The sequence below is a fragment of the Callospermophilus lateralis genome, chromosome 10, assembly GCF_048772815.1.
Source record: "Callospermophilus lateralis isolate mCalLat2 chromosome 10, mCalLat2.hap1, whole genome shotgun sequence".
Classification (NCBI taxonomy): domain Eukaryota; kingdom Metazoa; phylum Chordata; class Mammalia; order Rodentia; family Sciuridae; genus Callospermophilus; species Callospermophilus lateralis.
Window position 1 is genome coordinate 17,856,919 of NC_135314.1, and position 24,399 is coordinate 17,881,317.

Genomic DNA, 24,399 nt, shown 5'->3' on the forward strand with positions numbered 1-24,399 from the left:
TTTCCTGCTGAGTAGAAATAGTTCATTTTCTAAGCAGGAAGCTGCCTTTAAAAGAGCTAATTTTGAAGACTGACAATTATTTTAAGCAACTCACCACTGGCCACTCTATCTTTACACCCCTTCCTGGATGCTCTCATCTCTCAGATCACAATGGAATTTCAACTTTACAATACATTATGAACCCTTCCACGTTAGGGGATGCTGAATCCTCTTTCCATCTCCAGAGCCACATCAGTTACTTGCCTTGTTCTGTGGTTTTTGCCACCACCAGCTTCTATGAGGCTTACAGAATCCCATCTCCGGACACCCAGCCCATCTTAACCACCCTTACATATAGACGTATGGGCACAAGTCAGCTGGAGATCTGACAGGGGAAAATGATCAGTTTGATTCCATGGCTTGAGTATGAATGTTTCCATAAGAGATAGTGAAGAGATATAAAGAAAATGTCCTGGAAGTAAGATTCAAGTATAGAATGTATATAAAAAGCATAGTCCAGTTTTAACTCCCTTTTCCCTATTTTTTTTTATCCTTATGAGTCACTGTCCATCTCCTGCAAGTGAGGCAGAAGTTGTTATCAGAGTGAGGAGAGGGAGACGGTTGCTTGTATTAAAGCCTAGAACATTTGCCCTGAATGAGCTTGGTTGGATCTGAAGCTCCCCATTTACCCCAGGGACTGAGGAAGAGAGGAAAGAACCCAGTTTTGACTCATGGGGTTACCTCATTGGAAGGAAAGAAACAGTTGTGAAGTAATTGTGAACATTTTTCTCAAAGAAGAGATTGATTGGTAATTGGCAAAGGAGGAAAGGATAGACGAGAGGCACAGATGGGATAGACATCGTCTGACATCACTTTGAACCCATTATCTCATCCAGATTATGAGGAGTCATCTAAACAGGTCACTACTCGTCTCTTCTTGTCTACTTGCAAGATCTTTCTGGACTCCTCACCAGTTCAAGGAGATGCTTCTTCTTCTCCCTGGCCCTACTCTGACCCTTTGTGACATTCTTTAATGTTGGTACCTGTTTCACAGTATACTCAGGGTCAGGGAAATCTTTTGTTTTTGCATGTCCTGCTGTGGCATGGAGGATTCTGTGAGGCTGCCTTAATCCATCTGTCTTGATAGGGTCCATGAGTATTTCTATTCTGGGCTTTTATTATTTCCCAGGTCCATTCTGAGAAAAACAGTAGATAGAGAATGATACTATTATGGTATGAATGTTTGCTTCCCACTAGAATTCATTTATTGAAACCTAATCATCAATGTGATGCTATTAGAAGATGGAAATTTTGGGAAATGATTAGAACATAAGGATGGAGCTGTAAAGAATGAAATGAGTGTCTGTATAAAAGAGTCTCCAGGGAGCTGTCTTGTCCCTTCCACCATGTAAGGACCCAGAGAGAAAGCACCATCTATGAATCAGGAGCAGGACCCTCAAAGGACTCCAAGTTTGCAATGCATTGATCTTGCGGTTTTTGCCACCACATCTCAGTTCACAGAACTATAAGTTTATAACTGTTGTTTATAAACTACCATTTGGGGAATTTTATTCTAACAGTCAAAATAAGTTAAGGTCTGTATTTTATGCTTTTGAAAGCTCCAGACTCTTTCTGCCTGGCTCCCTCCCATGTTCAGATTAGAAGGTTGGGCGTGGGGGTGAGGTGAGTATCCCTTTCTCAAGGATTCACAACATCTGCTTAACTGCTGTTGTCTGCCCACTTCTGGAATCTGCCCCCATCCAGGGAATGGCTATCCCATCTGTAGGTTTCTGATCTTTCCTTCAGGTTCTCACATAGTTTTCTACTGCTTTTGTAATGTTCAAACACAGAGGTCCTTTTAGTTTCTTCCAGAGGAACTTTACACATTCAAAAAGGAAGGGAAAAAGTTTGTTTCTTTTGTTGCTATGTTATTCTTTTCCCAAGACAAAAGCATTCCAGAAAAGGACAAGTGATAAAACAAATTTTAGTGGGGAGGATACTATAACAAACACATACATAGGTTAGTATTTTAGAATTTTATATTATACCACAATAGACCATGTATTTGAACTTGCTATTTCTCCGCCAGTAGACTGCTATCAAAGGGAAAGAAGTGACACTGAGTGATGATTTTTTTTTTTTTTTATGAAGTTACAATTCTGAAATACTCAACACTCTGCTTTTCTCTTTTCTTTTAAAGAGCCCTACACTTCCATTTGGTTAGTGGGCAAGAAATACTTAGAGTGTCAAAGTGAGAAATGACTTATTTCCGATCCTTTCAATGCTTTCTAAGGAAAGGATGAATGGTTTTACACAGATATATTTAATGACAGAAACTTTTCAGCCAAAAATATTTATCAGTTGGTAACAATATGCCATAGGATGGAAAAGTGCAAAACTTCATTATAAGTTGAAACTGCCTAGGAATAGCTTTGATAGAGTTAGCTTTTTCTTAATAAATACTTACAAAAGAATCATTGCACTTCATTCTCATATATGTATGGATTTACAGTGCCTTTGCCTTTAGCTCCTAAAAATTGAATTTAAATGTTCTCCCTCATTGTTCAGCAGAAGATCATATGTATTTTTAGAATCCAGGTAGCACATACTCAGTTTGGCTTTCTACAAATAATAAATCACGATAGGTATTTGATGGTGTTGATTTTTTATGACAGAGACTGCTGCACAAATCTTCCATGCGCTGAATGTTGAACAGCCATTACCATTATTTTGACAAATTTTCTAAGGTATTTGACACTAGTTTTGACAAATGGTCATGATGAAGCTGATTCAAATAGATGACAGACAGCTGTAATGCAGTTCCACCAATTGATTTTTTGTCATGAAATGATTCAAAAAGGCTAAGGAAAGTGTTAATCCGATTTGACAGCAGGAGATCCATTTGCACTGGGAACTGTGGGTGATTGTTACCAGGCTGGAAATACTCAGCATAGGCTAGCTTTGATGGAGCAAATCAGATAATTACCATTGTTGACTCCCTACATAACAAAAAGGTATCTGCAAATCCTGAACTACCTGAATGTTTAAAATTGTAAATGAACATATAAAAGCAAAGATGATCTTTCTATCAGTTTGCTCATCATGAAGTGGTATGTATTTGGGGGTGTGTGTGCAGGTGTGCATGAGTTCATAAAGTTCAAAAGGATTAGTGAATTTTGAATGATGTTTTAAATAGGAAATCAACTAAAAACATATAGAAATATCTTCACTTACATATACCTTCTGAATTTTCTTTGCTTTCAGAGAAGATATGTTTGTAAAATTTTTCTTTTTTTTTTCTTTTAGCTACTGACAAAGGTATGAGACTAAATAAAGATTGTTGAAGTCAATCAGAAAATCTGTGTTCAAGTCCTGCTTCTGAGACTTGACAATTTATTTAATACTTATTTTTCAAACTTGTTTCATTATTGCATTTTTCCTTAGTTAATTCAATCTCATTGAAAATTTAGTTTCGCAGATATATTCTATATCTGCTTATAGATTATAATATATCCAGAATTATATAGTATGTATGTTGTATGTGATATTTTCCAACCTTCTCCCCAAAAGTCAATTTACCTTCCACCTTGGCAGCAGTGTCTCTCCCATTGAAAATGCAAAATTTATTCAATAATTTAAAAATCATTTTTTAATACCTGCTATTTATCAGATATGACTTTTGCCTAAGACAAATTTATAATTAGGGAGAAAGAGTCCATCATTGGAGAGGAATTATGCTATTTTAGGAGCTCTAAGAAATGTGCATATACAGGTGATGATAGAAATTTACTCTGTAATGGTCTTGTCAGTTCAGACTGCTATCACGAAATATCATAGCCTAGGTGGCTCATAAAAAAACAAGAGTTTATTTCTTACAGTTCTGGAGGCTGGAAATCCAAGATAAAAATTCCTGCATGGCTGAGTTCTGGTGAGGGCTCTCCTCTAGGTAGTGGATTCCTGGTTTCCCATTGTTCTCATGTAGAGGAGAACAGAGCCTCTGAGACCCCATGGGTCTGTGGTAAAGGCACTAATTCCCTTTATGAAGGCTCTGCCTTCATGGCCTCTGCTAATCATAATCACCTTTCAAAGGCACAACCCCTAGTGCTATCATATTTGGGGGGCAGGATTTGAACATCTTAAGCTTTGGGGCCACAAATATTTGTTCAGTAAAGGGTAGGTAAAGGATGAATTGAGAGGAAGTTACAGTAAAATTAGGTTTTGAAACATAAGGAAGAATTCAGTGGATTAATTTCCTACACCTCTCTCTTAGCTTAAGTTAGATATATCCATCAAAGAAGGAAGATGATAGGTGTGGTGTTTATGAAGCCTAGGGCTCAGGGCTTTCTAGGAAACATAAAATGTGTATGTCATATAAGCATGAGGTCACTATCTTTGAGTTTCCTTTTCATCTGTAAGTAAACTTAATGTATCTATGTTATGGAGTTATGAAAAGACTTACAAAAATATTACTTGTAAAAACCACTGGAGACTATAGAGTACTTGATATATTTAAGGAATTTGAATCCTCTGGTGATTATGCAATTTATTATTCAAAGTACTCATTTAATTTGGAGTTCTGTTTATAGCAAGTTCTGGTGGACTGAAAATTACATAGAAAATACTTTTGGTTTTAGGACTTATTAAAATATGCATCTAAATAAATTAGAAAAGAAATTTGTATGTTTTATGTCTAAGCAAAATAAATGGAGCATAATTTATTTATATATGTATGTGTGTTTATTACTTAATTGTTGCATAGCAAATGGTGTATAAATATTATAGCTTAAAACATTTATTATCCCACATTTTTTTTTGTGTGTGTGTGTGTTCAGGAATCCTAGTGTGGCTTGGATCAGCATCTCTCACGTAGAGTCTCATATGTGGTTGTAGTCAAGGTGGAGGAAGGGGAACTGAGGCCTCATCTGAACGGTCAACATGTAGGATGGGGTGGAACAACAGCATTTGCTTCAAAATTTATTGAATGTTTGTGGCAAGATTTTGTTTCTCACAGGATAATTTCAATTTCTTCCTCATTCTTAGTGGGAAGTCAGCCCCATCTAAGCATCTTAGTTTCTTGACATGTGGGCTGCTTATCAGGGCAACTCCTAACGTGGTAGGTGGTTTCCCTCAGGTAAGCAGGTAAGAGAATGAAAAATAGAGCCTAATAGGCAAGTCCAATTCTTTTTGTAATCTCATCTTAGAAATCACATCTGTTCACCTTTTTCATACCTATTAGGAAACTCATTCACCCACTGATATTATACAATGAGAAGCATGAATATCAGATGCAGGAGTCACTTGAAACCATTTTTGAGGTTGCCTATCACAAAATACGTTAATTAATTTCTCATTCCAGGTGAGATGGTTATTAAAGGCAATAACTTTTTGTCTTACAGGCTCATTTGCTTCTAAAGTATAATCAGTATGTAATTATTAAGTATTGCTTAAGGATGTTCAATAACAGATAACTTTTTGGTAATAAGACATCACTTCTGCTCCTGGACAGCTGTGATTTTATACAAATCTCTTTCTGCATAATTTCTCAAAGCAGTATCAGCCTATTGAGCCTATTGGTACATTTTTGACATTTACAAGAAGAAGTTTGAGACCATAGGTTAGGATATTGAATATTAGGTAGAGATTGAATTAAGGATAGTTGAATTGCATTCCTGTCTGATTTTGAGGGAGTCATTTTTTTAAAATTTAAATATTTCTGAGAGTGTTAGGAATTGGCCCAAGCACTGAGAATACACCAAAATAATAATAATAAACAAAAGAAATCACACCTTTCTTTGTGTTGTCTATTCCAAGAGAAAGGAAGAAATGTTAGGACCTAGGGTCACATAGCAAACTGATATTGGACAGAGAGGTCTAGGAAAGAAATAGGTTGTGGTAGATACTATGTTGCTAAAATAGGGTTCTTGGAATCTCTTTTCAGTGTCTCAGAGTCACAAAGGCAAGAGTAAGTGTAACAGAGTGAATACAGAGCATTCCTCTATTGTAAGGAAGACATGGTAAGAAGTGATAACAATGTTTTTTTTTTTTTTTTTGTTTTTTTGTTTTTTCCAGTATAAGGGGTTACAAACCACTGGCATTAAGATACATTTTTAATAATAGAATCATTTACAGTGTTTTTGAAATGCTGTGTGCCCCTTCTCTGCTGCTGGCCCTGTCATCCCCCAACAATACTGGTAAGAAAAGATATGTAACTTAGGCTAAGGGATTGTACTGTCATGTGTAACTAATTAAAACAAATTTTAAAAAAAAAAGCACTAGGAGAGTTGGAGAGTTGGTGTCACCAGGTTTGTGGAGTCTGCGGGCTACAATGGGATGCATGTCCTGATCTGCCAGAGACAGGAACAATAAAGAGGCTGCATTACAAGGGCATTGATTCTACTGACAGTAGAGCAAATGTAAGTTTTTTAATGTTACCACATGGAGGGATCCACCAAGAGGACCACATGGAGGGAGCCACACACCAGGCTGTTGGATGACTGAGAAAGAAACAGATGACAGCTAGTGCTGGAAGTGATACCATCTCTTCAAAGGACAATTGGAGTTTCCCAGTGGGAAATTCGCCCAGAACCTGAAAAAGGATAATGCAGACAAAGTTATCTGCCAAAGTTGGAGGATGTCTTCAAAGCTCGACAGCACTATTCCCTAAAATCATACCCAATCTCCTTTAATCTTTCCATTTTTTGGTCAGACCATGAATGGGTCAGAAACTATGTTATGACATGAGGAGGAAGCAGAGGAGAAAATCAAGTTGGGGAAAGAAGAGGTTCACCTCGACTCAAACAGAATCTTTCAGGCCAGAAGCAAACGCAAGCCTGAGAAATGCAGACTGTGCTTAAGTTAAATGAACATACTCAGTTGAAGGAGTAAGTGGGTGCTCTTTCAAGGGTACATTGTAGACGTTTACTTATTGAATGAGGGATTGGGTGAAGAATATCATACCACAGGCAAAGAGAAATAATATGAAAAATATTATATGCAGGGGTATTTAGGTCAAAACTCCAGCTTCAGGGTCAGGTTTGCTTGGACTCCACTCCACGTCCATGCACCACCTACTGCTCACTCCCCTCCAAACAGCCTCTCAAAAACTACTTCTTCAGGCTCACCCCATAGGGCTGGAATATGGATTAAATGTTAGATTGGCTATGAAGTAACATTCTCACACAAACAAATGTATTTAAAACCCGTAATTATTTTACTTAGAGAAAATACAATATGGTTTGCTGCTTTTTCTGCTGAACATTCTGGAAATTTTTGTTTATAAAATAAATGTACAATTTATTTCCCAGGAGTATATTTATTTTATCTTATTCTCTTGTATTCGATTTTTTTAAGATCAGAGTTTTAACTATTATATATTATGTTGGTAAGATATAACATGCATTGTTCTCATTTCTATTTACATGATTATTAGTGATATGAAATATATTACAGCAATTTGTTTTAACCTGCATTTCTTATTTTGTTTTAAAGCTTTTGTCAATTTAATGTGGGTTTTTAAAATATTTCTTGTTGATTTTAATGAATTTGTTATATAATAAATATTGGTTTACTGATAAGCCTTTAAATAGAAATATTTCCTCCATAGTCAATTTTTGAGATTATTTCAAGAGTAACATTTTTCCCCAAAATATTTATAAAAGAAAGTTATTTAAACTGGCACATATACACTATCATAAATATCTTGAATTTTTTTTCCTTCTATTACCATATCTCCCCCAAATGAAGATTGGTTAAATTCATATCTGCAATGGGTGCCAATGATTTTCTGATTCTTAATAATTTTCATTTCAAAGTGTGATATTTTAAACCAGAGGTTTATAAAAATTACTTGTGAGATTTCTCCAGATGAATCTTACATAGGGCAGTGGCACTACAGTTGCTGGGCTAGATATTTTCTATCTGGGTTTAAAATTCTTATGACATTTCAAGTCCATTTTTAACTTAAAGAGAATGAGAAATTGCAAGAGCTTCAAATTCACAATGTGCCTGAGGCACAGATGGTACCAAATTCAGCTGATACTATTATTCATGGTAGACAAAGCTGAAAAGTGAGGCTGTATTCTTAAAGTGGCATATTAAGTGTGTCTTGAGAAGAGGAGTTCCTTTATAGGCTTTCTACTAGAGTAATTATAAAATTTAAATAACCTGAATTAAAATAATTGTGTCTTCTGGTTTGGAGGAAAACCTTATAAATACTTTATTTTTAGCAAATTCATCTGAGTGTCAATAGTAAAACCCACAACTGTAAACTTCTGTAGTTTCAATTTAAAAGGATATATTTACATTTGAAACTTTTTTTAAAGATGATTTCTTAAATCTGGATTTAAACAAACTGATATAATCAATCATGTGGGAAAATTAAAATTTTCATTTTATACCCAAAGTCTCAGAATGTTTGAATGAACCTTCAGGAAAATTATATCTTATAAGCAAAAAAAAGAATGCCCATAAGTTTACTCACATGCATTCCTGACTTCCTCTTTTTAAACACAGAGGCAGAAGCACTGTGCACTTTAGAGGTGATTGGCGTGTTCCCTGCTTATGGTGATGGGTTTCCTTTCACAGATCTTGGAGTTTTAGTCTTGCAGTCTTTGAGTCCAGACCACTATCACAATCTGTACCACCACACATTTAACTGAACTGTGCAAAACCTAGTCCAGATAGACACAATTTGGTTCTGGATCCAGTCTTAATTCATATTTTATTTATGTGCAATATTTACCAGTGAATTCCCAGGGCACTGTGACACTAAGCATCACCTTCTTACTGAAATCCTCTTTCTTTCCCATGAAGCCTGGTTTAATTGAACGCAGTTGGCCTGAAGGTGGGAGACCTTGAATCCTATCAGCAATCCTTTTATGCCATGTAATCCACTTGCACTATGATTTAAGGCTCTTCATAAGTTTGGTCTATTTTAGTACATTATGCCCCAGAGATTTCATTTTTTCTCTCAAAGAGAAGTTGCTCTTTTGCCCTTTAATTACATGTGTAGATAAGATATGATTTATCTTCTTAGGGTACTATTACATCTCTTTTGAAGAGATGACTTCCACAATTGATCCATTCTATACTTAAGGTTATGAAATATGCTATCATCTACGGAAAGAACTATGTTATAGGTGTGAAGTCCTCCAAAGTATCATCTATACTTGCATCTTTAAGGGAAGGATATTTTCATTGCAATGTTGAAATATTATTTATTAATTTCCACATTTGTCAAACTTTATTGAATTTGTATCAAGTAATGTGCAAAGTAGTGGAAATATAAAAATGATGACTGGGTATGTCCTAGGGTGATTCAAAACCTATTGATCTCATAATGGTTGTTCATTCCTTCAGACATTTCTTTATAAAATAGCCAGAGGTTAAAAGAGTTATGATGCAGTCGATCACTTATATTTCACTGAAGAATTAAAAAATGGCTATCTACCAGCCTCATTTTATGCCTTCCTTCATTGACTTATTTAACAGGTATTATAAACACCTACTGGGTGCTAGTGGGAAATATATACAGTAAATTTTAACACATGCATAATATATATTTAGTAACTTAAGGAGGTGGAGATGGGTACCAGTCAGATCTCCTTTCAAGAGAAACCCTGCTGCATGGAGTGCAGTAAGATGACAGCTTCCAGAAACGGTGTCTTTGTAATCTACATCAGCTCTGGAACCACCATGGACAGTCCTGGGTAATGACGGAGCAGCGCTGGGCAGCAGGGTGTGTTCATTTCTGTCCAGATATTCTTGATCATAGGACACCTCTAATCAGCCAACTGCTGAATTTTTTTTTTTTTATTTTGCATTTTAGTCTGAATCTCTTGCTCCATCATCCTTTGTTCTCCCTCTCCTCCTACAAGTGATGGATCTGCATCTGCGTTGTTTTCTGAAGACCTTCCTTATGTACTCCTGGTTCTGCACCCCTTCATTTTTTACAGGTAAGAACCCTCAATTAATTTCGTGCACTTCTACTTCTGTATTGATTCCTTCTTCCAGGAAGTCCCAAAATGACACAGACAATGATAAGTATTACTTTAAAAAAAAAAAAAGGCAGCATGGGGGAAAGGGATCTGCATTGTGGGCAAGGAAAAAGTGAGCAATATTAACGTATGACAGAAGAGAGCCTTCTGAAAAGATGACTTTTGAACAAAAACTTAAAAAGAAGGGAGTGTTCCATGGTCTTGGAGTCTGTTTTTATGCCAGTACCATCGTAACATATAGCTACGTTACTATAGCTCTGTGGTATAATCTGGAGTCAAGTATTGTGATGCTTCAGCATTGTTTTTGGGGGGCTTCACTATTATTGGTCATTTTTTTTCCTCCCAAATGAATGTTAGGACTGTTTGATTCTGTGAAGGTTATCATAGTATTTTGATGGGGTTTCCATTGAAACTGTAGATCACGTTTGGTAATAAAGCAATTCTGCCAATGTTAATTCTGCCTATCCAAGAAAATGAGAGTTCTTTCTTATCTCCTTATTTTCCATTTCTTTCTTCAGTATTCTTTAATTTTCATTGTAATGGTGTTTCACTTCCTTGACTTCCTTGGTTAGATTTATTCTCAGGTTTTTTTCTTTCTTTCTTTTTTCCCCCAGAGGCTATTTTGAATGGATCTTTTTTTCTGATTTCTTTCTGTGCAGAGTCATTATTGGCATATAGGAAAGCTATTGATTTTTCTGTGTTGAATTTGTATCCTGCTAATTAGCTGAATTTATCCATCAGTTCTAGAAGTCTTCTCCTGGAGTTTTTGGGATCTTTATAGGCTAATGTCATCAGCAAACAGATAGTCTGACTTCTTCTTTTCCTATTTGTATCCCTTTAAAATCCTTCTCTTGCCTAACTGCTCTGGATTTTTTAGAGTTTCAAATACTCTATTGACGAGGAGAGATAAACTGGACATTCTTGTCTTGTTCCTGAATTTAGAGAAAATTCTTTTAGGTTTTCTTCATTAAATATGATGTTGGCTTTGGATTCATTGTATATTGCCTTTATGACATTGAGGTAAGTTTCTTCTATCCCAGGTTTCTTCAGCATTTTAACACAAATGGTGAGAATGTGGGTAAAAGGTATAATTATACATTGTTGGTGGCAAATAAGTGTAGCCATTATGGAAAGCAGTATGAAGATTCCTCAAAAGGCTAGGAATGGAGCTACTGTAGCTACAGCACTTCTTGATTTATCCCAAGTCAGCATATTGTGGTGCTACATACATATCAATGTTTATAGAGGCACAATTTACAATAGCCAAGTTGTGGAACCAGCCCAGGCATCTGTCAATAGACAAATGGATAAGAAAATGTGATACCTATAAGATACACTCACAATGGAGTTTTACTCAGCTATAAAAAATAATGAAATTATGTCATTTGCTAGTAAATGGATGGGACTGGAGAATATCACACTAAGTGAAATAAAGCAGACTCATAAAGTCAAAGGTTAAATATTTTCTTTCATATGGGGAGAGAGAGAGAGAGAGAGAGAGAGAGAGAGAGAGAGAGAGAGAGAGAGAAGAGAGAGAGAGAGAATATGAATAAAAAGGGATCTCTTGAAAATATGAGGGAGAGCAATTGAGTGCAGGAAGGGCATTCAGAGGGAAGGGGGAGGGGAGGTCATAGGGAAGGACTGGGGAATAGCATCAACCAGATTAGGCTATGTCCATGTACAAATGTACCAGAATGAATTTTGCTTTTATATGTAATTAAAATCACTAATTAAAATAATAATAACAATAATAGAAAGGAGATCATTAGAGCAGAGCTAGTGGATTTGGGGGGAAAGAGGGACGGACGAAAAAGGTAATGGGAATGAAGTTGATCAAATTATGTTTATTTTCATGTACAAATATGGTATAATGAATCCCACTATCAAGTACAATTATACTACATCAATAAAAGGAGTGTTTATGTGGATACTGAGGGAATTACCATTGTATAGCCCTTTTGTGAGGATGAATCATATTCTTATTTTCTCACAAAATGATGGAATACCAGTTTGAGAAGGTAGAGCCCCATATGCAGGTCCAGGATAACAGGGCAGGGGAGGAAGCTCCTCACTTACCATTGAAAATACCTTGATGGAATCAGGATGGTTTCATGAGTCCTTGCACCACCGTGGAAGCCCTGGTTCTCATGATATAAAGTAATGGATGGTGTTTCTGTCAACCATGCAGCACTTTAATGAAGTCATTATTGTAGGAAAAGAACAAGCCAGTGAAAATGACTTCCTATGTGCTTTTTGTGAGATGAGCAATTGTCTTAGGAGGAGTCAAAGTTGTTATGAAATTTTCCAGTGGTTTTCAATCACTTCTGACGATAAATGTTAAGAGTACAATGTAATAGTTCAAGTGATCAGAATAAAATGTATTCCATTCAATTTTTTTTTGTTTTATTTAAAAAATAGAAAACAAAACCATTCATTTACTCTGTTGCAAATTATTCTCAAATCTCTGGAAAATCAGTTAAAACGCCCTCCTGAGAAGGCTTTTAAAAAAAACAAAAGTGCCATGTTTTCTTCTAGTTTTAAATAGAAAACCAAATGATGTGGAGGAAGTATACAGGCAGAAAATGGAAAATCTGATAAATGATGTTAAATAATTCCCAAAGGTTAGGTTTGCCATCCCTTTATATAGCAGTGTGAAAAAACATTGGCTAGGAGTTGTAAATCACTAAATGAGGAGTGGTAACAGAATGAGGCAGAGGCCAGCATCCATATACAAGAGTTGAGTGGATGCCATACATATCTGAAATGAGGTGAATGTGAAATGAAGAGCGGCTAATTTATCATAAGCCCAGAAAATGCTAAAACGAAATCCAAAACTGAGGATGAGAGGCAGATAAACCCTTAACTGCAAAGTATTTAAAGATGAACTTTCTTCTTGAAGGAGAAACCTGTCAAAACAGGTACCAGAGGCCAAACAATGTTGCTTCTTCCCCAACATCTAGTTTGATCAGAAAATATTAATGTTACCCTCCAGACATTCAATTTCGGTCTGTGCATGGCCCTTTAACACACTATTTTTCTGGAACTCTGGCAATGGAACATGATAAGAGCAATGGATTCGTACCAGATGGAAGCTCTGCCAAACTCCAAAAGCTTTTCTTGCCTCTGTGTTAAGAGAGGAAGGCAAGAGAGCAGATGCCAGGAACAATCAGTTTTTAGGGCAGGGAAAATAAACACTGAAGGAAAACTGTATCTTGCCAGAACAGATGATCAAGAAATTAAAACATCTGATGATAAAATTCTATGTCCAGATGGCATTTATCTCTGCCTTCTGAAAGAAAAGAAAAATGATGGACAGAAAAGAAAAAAAAGTAGTTCCCAGAGGAAACATAATTCCCTTTGAAACCTTGAAACATACAGAAGGTAGGAAAATAATTAATTTTAATTGAGAAAGAAGTAATAAGCATTATAGAAGTTTTGTTTTTAATATTTATTTTTTTAGTTGTGTTTGGACACCATTCCTTTATTTTATTTACTTATTGTTTGATGTGGTGCTGGAGGATCGAACCCAGGGCATTGCTAGGTAAATGCTCTACCGCTGAGCCACTACCCCACCCCTGCATTATAGATGTTTTCTGAGTAAATATAATACTGCATGTATTTACCAATTATAACGATCAAATTAGAGTAATGGTCTGTAAAAACCTATGATTAATATTATGGTTAGCAGTGCTTCATACCTTAAATTTTTCATTCTGAAATCCTTCAATTTAGGCATGGCCATTTGACTTTCTTGGATTATTGAAATGGGTAGAGAATGGTTATGGGACTTGCAGGTAGAAGATTTAATATCCAGTACAGGATTCTACATGACCTTTCTACAGTCTTGTTGATTGTGGAAACACTCAGATGCAGTGCGGAATCCTGAATTCAGCTTCTGCAAAGCAAAACAAGATATAACAAAAGGTTATGATTCTTAGTCACTATGTATGAGTTGTTTATTGTCAAGCATAACCTAGCCTTTCTTAGTGAATATAAATATTTAGTAAAAGAGTTAGGTATTCATAAGATATCTACTGATTCCTTTGCCCCCAGGCTTTTATAACATAGTTGACAGTTGTGTAGCATTCTATAGGAAGGATTTGAACAATTCAAATAAATAGATCTTGTGTAAAAGATTATGTCATTAACAAAGACTGGAGAATGTAATATTTTTCCACAAATATTATGTTCTAGTTTGGATGTGAGGTATTCCCCAAAAGCTCACGTGTGAGACAATGCAAGAAGGTTTAGAGCAGAAAGATTAGGTTAGGACATTACCAGTAAGCCAATAACAGGGGATAAAAAACTAATGAGTAAATAGTAATATAATACAGATAGGAAAACAGGAACAAATGAACAAACAACAGGTGTGGCAATGAGAAACAATGAGAAAGATTGTAGCCTAAGTCTGATTATGTACATAATCACATTAAATAAAATTATCAAGTACTGTAACAAAGATTAAGTTTACTAGTTTAGATAAAAAGACACAACAACATAGTGTCCACAAGAAACCCACTTTAAACATAGATGCTCGAATGTAAAGTAATACATGAAATTATATAGCATGCAAATCCTAGCATATCCATGCAAAAGATATAGCCTGAAACTCAGAGAGCTGGAAGTGTAGCTAAGTGGTCTCACTCTAGCTTACCATGTAGGAAGCCCAGGGTTCAATCTCCAGCACTGTAAAAAAAATAGAAAATATATAAACTCTACTATGTTAAACATTTTTAAAGTATATAGTTTAGCAGAAAGTATCTGTTGAAATTGTTGTCAACAGATCTCCAGAACATTTTCATCTTGCAGACAACTCCCCATTTTCTTATTTCACTGGTCCCTGGTAAATCCTATTTTTTTCCTCTAGGATTTGACTACTTTATGTATTTTATCTAAGTTGAATAATTTAGTATATTATTGTTGTTATTGGCATATTTTACTTAGCACAATGCTCTGAAGATTCATCCCTTCTATAGCTTATGACAATTTCCTTCCTCTTTAAGGCTGTATAGTCTTATGTTGTATGTATACAATGTTATATATATATACATATATATATGTATATATATATACACACACACACACACATACACACATACACACACATATATACATATATATATATATACTCAATATTTATTATGTCACCCGTTTATAGATATTTGGGTTGCTTCTGTCTCTGAGCTATTGTGAATAGTGCTGCTACCATCATGATGTAGAACTATCTTTTCAAGAACCTGCTTTCAATTCCTTTGGATATATTTCTAGGTGTAGGATTCCTGGATCATATGGTAGCTCTATTTTTAATGGCTTGTGAAATTTCTGTACTACTTTTTATAACATTTGTATCACTTCACAATCCCACTAGCAGTGTACAAGGATCACAATTTCTCTTCATTCCTACCAACACCAGATACCTTTTGTTTTCTTTCTTTCTTTTTTGGATAGTAGTCATTCTAATGGGTGAAAGTGATACTTCGTTAAGGCTTTATATGCATTTTCCTAATGACTAGTGTTACTGGCCATCTTTTCATATGCTTGTTTATAATTTGTATATCATCTTTGGAGCTTCATCTATTCAAGACACTTGCCCATTTCTTGATTGGATTGTTAGATGTTTTTGTTGTTGGTATGTAGGAGTTCCTTATGTATTCCATATATTAATCCTTTAAGATATATGACCAACAAATATTTTTATATTCTCTCTTATTCATAGGTTGTATTTTCATTCTGTTGACGGTGTGCCCTTTTGTGACAAAAGTTTCATATTTCATATAGTAAGAATAATATTAAGTGTTCCAACCCATGAATGCACTACATCTTTCCATTTATTGGTGTTTATTGTGTCTTTTGGAGGTGTTTATAGTTTTCAGTGTACAATATTTTTTTATCTACATTGTTAATCTCAGAGAAGAATACTCATCATATACCTACCATGCTGGCACCTTGATTTTAAATTCTAGTCTCCCAAATAGTGAGAAATATACTTCTGTTTGTTTTAGTCAGCTTTTTGCTGCTGTGACCAAAAGAACTACAAGAACAACTAGAGGAGGCAAATTTTATTTGAGGGCTTATGGTTTCAGAGGTCTTAGTCTTTAGATGACCAACTCCACTCCTCCAGGCTTGAAGTGAGGTTGAACACCACGGTGGAAGGGTGTGGCAGAGATTAGCTCAGGACATTGCAACACAGAAGCAGAGACTTAACTCAGCTTACAAAATGGATACCCCAAAGGAATGAGCCCAATGACCCACCTCCTCCAACCACATTCTACCTGCCTACTGTCACCACTCAGTTAATCCCTTTCAGGGGATTAAGACTTATTAGGCGAAGACTCTCATAACCCAATCATTTCACCTTCAAACCTTCTTGTATTGTCTCAGATATGAGCTTTAGGCAGACACTTCACATCTAAATCATAACCCTGACATCCAGGGCAATGATTATATCCAAGGCTCCAGGTCCTCTTTCAAGCTGTGTTGTTGTCAGAATTCAGTTTCTTGAGATATGACTGAACCCTTCATCTTGTAGGAGCTTCCCACTTATCCTGACTTGTGCTGCTCTCCATGATATAGCAGTTTGCTCCTTCAAGGTGAGGAGGAAAGTAAAGTGTCTCTGGTTCTTCATATTTCTGAATTCTTTGGTCCTTGACATCTGGTTCCTATTTTAAAGGGTACATTGTTTAGATAAGATTCACTTAGGAACAGTTCTTCTTTGATTTATTAACTTAAAATCCACTAATATAGAACTTTAATTAGATACCTACTGCAAGGATCTGCAAATCCCTTTCATTAGTAAACAGCCTAGTAATTGTACTGGTATCCAATCATATTCACAGGCCTTATACCCAAGGAGAAGAGATAACAAATGCATGACCACTAGTGTTATAATCTTGGGGCCCATCTCTCTGATCCTGATGCAAAGTACATTTTCTTATTACAATAAAATTTAAGAATTTAGTAGCAGAATTTATTTGGGAATTCTCACAATATTTAGAAGTCAAAAGATGTGCTTGCCAAGATCTAAGTGTCAAATAAGAAACCATGGAGAAAAATAGAAAACATTCAAATTAAAGTAAATGAAGTAAATTCAAATGTTTGTACTTTTTATTTTTTTGTGGTGCTGGGAATTGAACCCAGGGCCTTATGCATGCTAAGCAAGCACTCTACCAACTGAGTTATATCTCTAGCCCCTTATGCTACTGATCTTTCTGCAGTTTATTTATAGTTTTTTTAAATTAGTATGTCATGAATATATTTGATGTTGGGATTCACTGTGTTCTAATCATGTATGTATATACAAAATTTTGGTCAGATTCATAAAAAAAAAGGAAAAAGGAAAATGTGGGATCCTAAGTGAGATTTATTATAGGAAAACACGATTGTTTTAACATTCTGCAAAGATAGAGGTGATCATTTTAATTGTTTTTTTTTTTTTTTGAGCCTGTTGCTATGGTAAATTAAAAGATTGAATTTTGATTGGTGAATGGTTTTATTTATCATATCACCAGACTTAAATAGAAAGAAAAAACGTAATTGCCTCTCTGTGTGCAGAAAATGTATTTTACAAAGTTCAATGTCTATCCATAATAAAAACTCTCAATTAAATAAAAAATAGTAGGAAACTTCCTCATCCAGATAAAGGCTGTATCAATTCCTCCGTGCTCTGCTCTGAACCTTCCCACCTCCATTTCTCCCTACTCTCACTTGCTCACTTGTTAGCTGCACTGATTTCTTGCCTCTTTTTTTTTTCCCCTCAAAATGCCAACATATCCCTTCTCAAAAAATTGCATTAGCTGTTTCTTTGGCCTGGAATGCTTTTCTATCAGATAGCTGCAAGGCACATTCTATGTCTCCCTTCATATTCTTATCTAAATGTCATGTTTTGGTGAGCATTATCTTAGTCATCTTTGTTTAAAATTCCAATCAGTGTCTATTATTTGTTTTTGTACTTAAAAAAAAAACCTCCACATTTATTTCCTCCTAACATACCATGTAACATTATCATTTTTGATTTATTTTACTCTGCAAAATATATAACAGCAGGTTTTTTTTAAAAAAAATGTTGTATTCCTAATGCAGAACAGGTTGTAGCATAATATAAAGCTCTTTTTAAATATTTGTTGAATGAATAAATGACTAAAATTTGAAATTGAGGGACAGGGCACAATAATAATGAGTCCTTGAATTTTAATAACTTCAGTCCTCTGAAGAATATAGAAGTGGAAGAGACTTCTTTTGTTTTCAAAAAATAATGTGAAGCTGACAATCCTATAGATCTTTAATTTACAGCCCTGTGCTTTGGCTTGCAAGATCCCATTCTTGTTTTTTAACAATAAGCGAAAAAGAGAAAAGAAGTTTGGCACAGATACAGATCAGTTCTGTAGCCACATAATAGTATCTCTTGTTTTTTTTTTTTTTTTCCTGTCTATATTATTGAAGTATCAAGGAATAGAAATTTTTGAAAGGGAACATTCCTTTTCTTTCTCCTTTCTGGAAATCCCTGTGGGCAATAGTCAGGCAACAAAGAACGCTCTATTCTGCACTGTAGTGACTGAACTAGTTTGCTGTTTAAGAATAATCTTTTTCTTATAGTCTTTTCCTTTTGCAGAAAGACAGTAATACTTGAGTTTTGTGAAGTAACTGGAAGTATTGTGTGGGTTCACCTGTGGGAGTCTGCTCTTGAACAAAGCTTCCTGGCTCAAGTTGGGCTCCTTGGGCTTTCACTCTTCCTACAGTGTAGAGGCTGACTTTGCACAGCAGTATAGAGTCTGAAGAGCAGCTAGTGCAATAATTTACATGTAACTAAGTCAACTTTTTTTTAGTTTGACCTTTTCCAATAAGTTGCATTCACATTTCCATTTGATCTTGCTGTGTTTCAAATTGTAGATTTAATAAATAAATCTAGCAGCCATTGTGCTTTAGAAAGGAAGGTGTCCTAAGGAGCAAAAGGTTATTTAAAAAAATACTCCTTGAGGGGGTTGGGATTGTGGCTCAGAGGTAGAGCGCTTGCCTAGCACCCACCTAGTGAGGCACTGAGTTTGATCCTCAGCATCACATAAATATAAAATAAAGACATTGTGTCCACTTTAACTAAAAAAATAAATATTGTTAAAAAATACTCCTTGGGAAAGTCTTATTGCATAAGTAAATTTTGCTGAAAACGTACTTGGTGTCATAATAGCATTATACTCCTCTGTTATTTAATTTAAATGAGAAGATCCATTTTTGTTTTTCTTCCAAACCATTCAGGGAAAAAAAAAAGTGCGTGTGTGTGTATGTGTGTGCGTGCACACGTATGTATTGTTTTTTAAAAGGCTATTTTATTACATGCTTTTGATTTAAGGAGAATTTATTCCTTTTATTTATATATGGGTGGCCAAGGGATAGATTTTTCAACTTACTATCTCAGGTCATACAAATCTGAACAGACTAGAATAGTTATTTTTAGTAAGGGCAGCTGAAGAGAGAAACCTTAACTGTGGATTCAATATACTCAAAACATTTTCCTTTATACTTGACTGAAATGTATCTTCAGAAGATATAATCTCTGAAATTAAATTAGACTAAAATGAAGTGCATTTCTCTTACATTTTGGAGGATAAAATTAAAATAAGTGTAAACTGGGGACATAGAGTGCTTTCATTTTTTTTTTTTTTGCACTAGTGAGGATGGGCGCGTGTGAAGTGTTGGGAACATTTTAACAAGTAAAGCTAAACTTGTTTACAATTCTGTGAGAAAAGAACTGAGAGTCCCATTTTAAACTTGATTGATCCATAGAGTACGGGATTCGTACACCATTTATTTAACATCATATACAATTTGTTTTGCACTGAAAAAACATTGCTGGTTTTTACCGTGTGTTTTCTGATTATAAACACAATGTATAAACTTCCCACAATTCTACCACCCAAATCACTGTAAACATTGTAAATAAAGCCTTCAACACATTTTGAGTTAGTTTTCATCTAAGAGGGAAGTTGAGGATCATCCAAGCTCATTCTTCTGCAGGAGGATATGCAGCTTTCTGCTATCATTTATTGATGAGATTATGCTTGCTCCACAACTCATCTATTTTAAAGCTCTTCAGCTGGTTCTTAGATTAATGGAAATTGTCATGTTCAATTTCGTCCTGATATTTGTTATTGTGTTGGATATTGTTCAGTACTCCCTCTGCAAAGAACAACCTTGTCACAAACATTCTTCATCTCGTTCCTTTATGTAGGACATTGTTAGTGATAGGTAAGCACATGTAGAATACAGTTTGTTGGAGTGACAGATCTCTGCATGTGCTTCAGTTCTACTTCCGCACTCTCTGACTGTTACAATTTCAGGGGAATTGTAGGGGAACTTTTAAACTGTGTTCATGGAAAGCAGCACTGCGCAGTTTGGCACAGTTCTCTGAGGATAGACTGTGCCACTCCTCTACCCTTGCTTTGGTCTTCATCCTTTTTAAGTACAGCTAATCACTCTAGTAACTTCAGCTCAATTCAACAAACATTTATTTCTGACTTCATATGTGGTGGAATTCCTGAAACCATGTGAGATGAGGCCTTTTCACTGGGGGCATTGTGTTGAATGATGACATTTCCATACTTGGACAAAATTCCCAATTGTAGGGATTATGCCCCATACGATGCCCTGGGCAACTCTTTCTGTGATTATGAATTAATGTTTTCCTCACCAAAGTTGTGGTGTAGCATTCATTTCTAAAAAGTAAGGAAAAAAGAATAAGCTCATAACTTCTAGATACGAGTCAGCTGGAAGTTGAGTAATTCCTTGAGTATGTCCTTAATATTGGTTGAACAGAGTCAATACACATGAGACCTTTGCTGCAGTCACTTTGACTCTCCATAAAAGACTGTGGCTATAGCTTCATGAGTATATAATAAATGTTCGATGCAGGGTAAATGTAAGAAAGAAACTCAATACCTGATTTAAGACACAGGAGTAAAATGTAATTCCAAAAGCGTGAATCAAAGTTTATTGTTCCTGAGTGTAGATTTTAGGTGAATCAGGATGTTCTGCAGCTTTTTAAATAGAATTGGAAGTGTAAAGGAATATATTTTTAGACATATTTGTGGTTTAATCAGATACCCAAGTGCCTGGATTTCATTTATTACTGTGAAAGCTGATCATAGTAAATATATATATATATATATATATATATAAACTAGTGGTGAGGGAGCCTCATCACATCAGAATTCTGTTCAGGAAATTCCTGGAAAGGGACACACTGCCAAATACAGACCAAACTGCCCCATTGACATCTACATGCAATGCAGCTAATAAGTGTGCTAACTTAAAATTATTCTTTTAATATAAATGCATTGTTTTACCCTAAATAACTCTCATCACTAACTTCTGTCTCAAAATTTTGTGTCAAAGTGTGATAAAGTCATAGGTAAATATCTAGATATATTTCAGTTCCCAGAAACTGCCTGATCATCTAAGATTGACTGAAGCATCTAACTAGAGAAGAAATAATCTTCAAGGAACACATCATAAAAAGTCAAATATGCTTTGTAAATTTTTCCCCATGTAATTCAGAATTAATTGCCATTGCATGTTTGAAGCAGGGGAAGACTGAAAAAAAATGTATATACCACAGTAGTATTCGTATAATCCTAGTGGCTTGGGACCCGGAAGCAGGAGGATGGCAAGTCTCAGCAACTTAGTGAGACCCTAAGCAACTTAGTGAGACCCTGTCTGAAAATAAAATATAAAAAAAATAATGGGGATGTGGCTCAGTGATTTAGTTAGTGCCCCTGGGTTCAATCCTTGGTTCTCTCTCTCTCTCTCTCTCTCTCTCTCTCTCTATATATATATATATATATATATATATATATATATTTTTTTTTTTTTTTTAAATTGAAACTGTTTATTAAAGTTAGGCCTCTTGAGAATAATAGCAGAAGAATACATCTTTCCATTATCTGGTTCAAAAGGAAGAATCTTTTCAATTCATTTTACTTTTTGCCAAAAGCATTTTTACTCAGTATCTCTTTCACATCAGTCTATTCTTCTTGGACTCCAGTGCCTTTGGGTCAAATCGTGGCATTGCTACTACATTTACAATTTGGAGCAGGTTATACAAAATCTCAGATTTGGCCTATCTGTTAAGTAAGGGTAATGAGACACTTCAAACATAGTGTGAGATTTCACTTAGTTTATGTGAAAAATCTCAGTCGTATTAGATTATACATATATTGGTTCTCTTATTCTGTCATTTGAACTGGAGAGCTATCAGATGGATTCTTGTCCCTTAGCATTTATTTTACCTTTATTTAGAATTAATGAACTTTCTCAATCTGCAGGAGGGCAGCTGGAGCTACAAAAAAATCCCACAACTAACATTATATTTAATAGTGTAAGATGTAATGCTTTTTCTTAAAACCCAGGACCAGTCAAGAAGAAAAGAAGGAAAGAAGGAAGCCAGATTGGAAAAGAATAAGTAAAAGGAACTCCATTTGCAGACATGATCTTTTGCATAGAAAATCCTAAGGAATCCACTAAAAACCTATTAGATATAAACAAACAGCAAGTTTGCAGAATATTGAACCAACAGTAAAAAATAATTGCATTATAATAGATTTGCAATGACGACTCTATATGAAACTAAGAAAATAAGGCACAAAAAATTTAACAAAATAAATGTAATAAAAACAAAAAAAAAATTCATAGTCTGAAAACTGTGTAGCATAATTAAAAGAAAATAAGGAAGACCTCCCCCAAATGGAGAAACATCTTATGTTCATGGATTCGATGACTTAATATTAAAATGGCAATAATCTAAAATTGGTCTACAGAGTTAATGGAATTCTCAAAATTATAGGCTTCTTTGCAAAAACCAACCAACCTACAAACAAATAAATAATATGATGATTCTAGAATTCAGATGGAAACGCAAGGGTCCCAGAATAACCCAAATTATTTTGAAACAAAAAGGATAAAGTTGGGAAATATCTATTTAGATCTTAAGATTGTTTTAAAAAGATTATTTTAAAGTTGGATTATTTGGGATATTTTAGTTACTTATCAATTATTGATATTAATTGCTGTCAAATAGATTGTTTACAAATATTTTCTCTCTTTCTTTGGGCTCTTATTGTCAATTGTTTCATTTCTATGTAAAAAAATGTTTAGTTGATACACTCCCTTTTGTCAATTTTGCTTTTGTTGTTTGTGCATTTGGGTTCATATCCAAAAAAAACTTTGCACAAGTCAAGCATCTCATCCCCATTAAAATTAAAGTTGAAAGACTCATAATTTTGGACTTGAACACTTACTACAAACTGTGGTAATCAAGGTAGTACAGACTTAAGTTTTAGCATGTAAATTAGTGGAATGTAATTGAGAGTCCTGAAATAAATCCTCACATTTATTGACAAAAGATGCTGTAATTGTTCTATGGAAAAAAACAGTCATTTCAACAAATGATCCTGGTACAACTGGAGAGCTATATGCAAAAATATTAAGTTAACTCATATCTAACTGATACCATTTATGAAAACTAATGTATGAACTAGAATCATGAAATTCTTAAAAAATATTTGTTTTAAAGAGAGAGTGAGAGAGGAGAGAGAGAGAGAGAGAGAGAGAATTTTTTTAATATTTATTTTTTAGTTATCGGCGGACACAACATCTTTGTTTGTACGTGGTGCTGAGAATCGAACCCGGGCCGCATGGATGCCAGGCGAGCGCGCTACCACTTGAGCCACATCCCCAGCCCTTAAAAAATATTTTATTGGTTCTTCTCATATATACATGACTGCAGAATCCATTTTGATAAAATCATGCAAGCGTAGAATGTATCTTATTCTAATTAGGACCCTTCTTGTGGATGGGAATGATGGAAAGCTTCACAGGTATTTTCATATATGTACGTAGGAAAATTATGTTAGATTCATTCTACTGTCTTTCCTGTTCCTATCCCCACTCCCTTTGTTTCACTGTCCTTTGTCTAGTCTACTGAACTTCTTCTCTTTCCCTCCTCCTTTTTTTATCATTTATATTTCACATATCAGTGAAAACATTAGACCTTTGTTTTTTTGAGACTGGATTATTTCATTTAGCATGAGAGTCTCCAGACCCATCCATTTACTGGTAAATGTCATAAAATCATTCTTCTTTATGGCTGAATAGTATTTCATTGTGTATATATAGCACAATTTCTTTATCCATTCATCTGTTGATGGGCATCTAGGTTGGTTCCATAGCTTAGCTATTATGAATTGTGCTTCTATAAAAATTGATATGGCAGTGTCACTGTGATATGCTGATTTTAAGTCCTTTGGAAATATTCTGTGGAGTGGGACAACTGGGTCAAATGGTGGTTCCCTTCCTAGTTTTTTGAGGAATCTCTATACTGCTTTCCAGAGTGGATGTACCAATTTGCAGTCCCACCAGCAATGTATGAGTGTTTCTT

General features: G+C 35.1%; 1 long non-coding RNA gene across 1 annotated transcript in view; it reads left to right on the forward strand.

Annotated features, from left to right (window-relative positions):
* Window positions 1-24,399, forward strand: part of LOC143408787 (uncharacterized) — a 161,315-nt gene that overhangs the window by 68,128 nt on the left and 68,788 nt on the right. The window contains exon 3 of the long non-coding RNA XR_013092520.1: window positions 9,806-9,932. This is a non-coding gene — a long non-coding RNA (uncharacterized LOC143408787). The remainder of the gene's footprint in view (window positions 1-9,805; window positions 9,933-24,399) is intronic.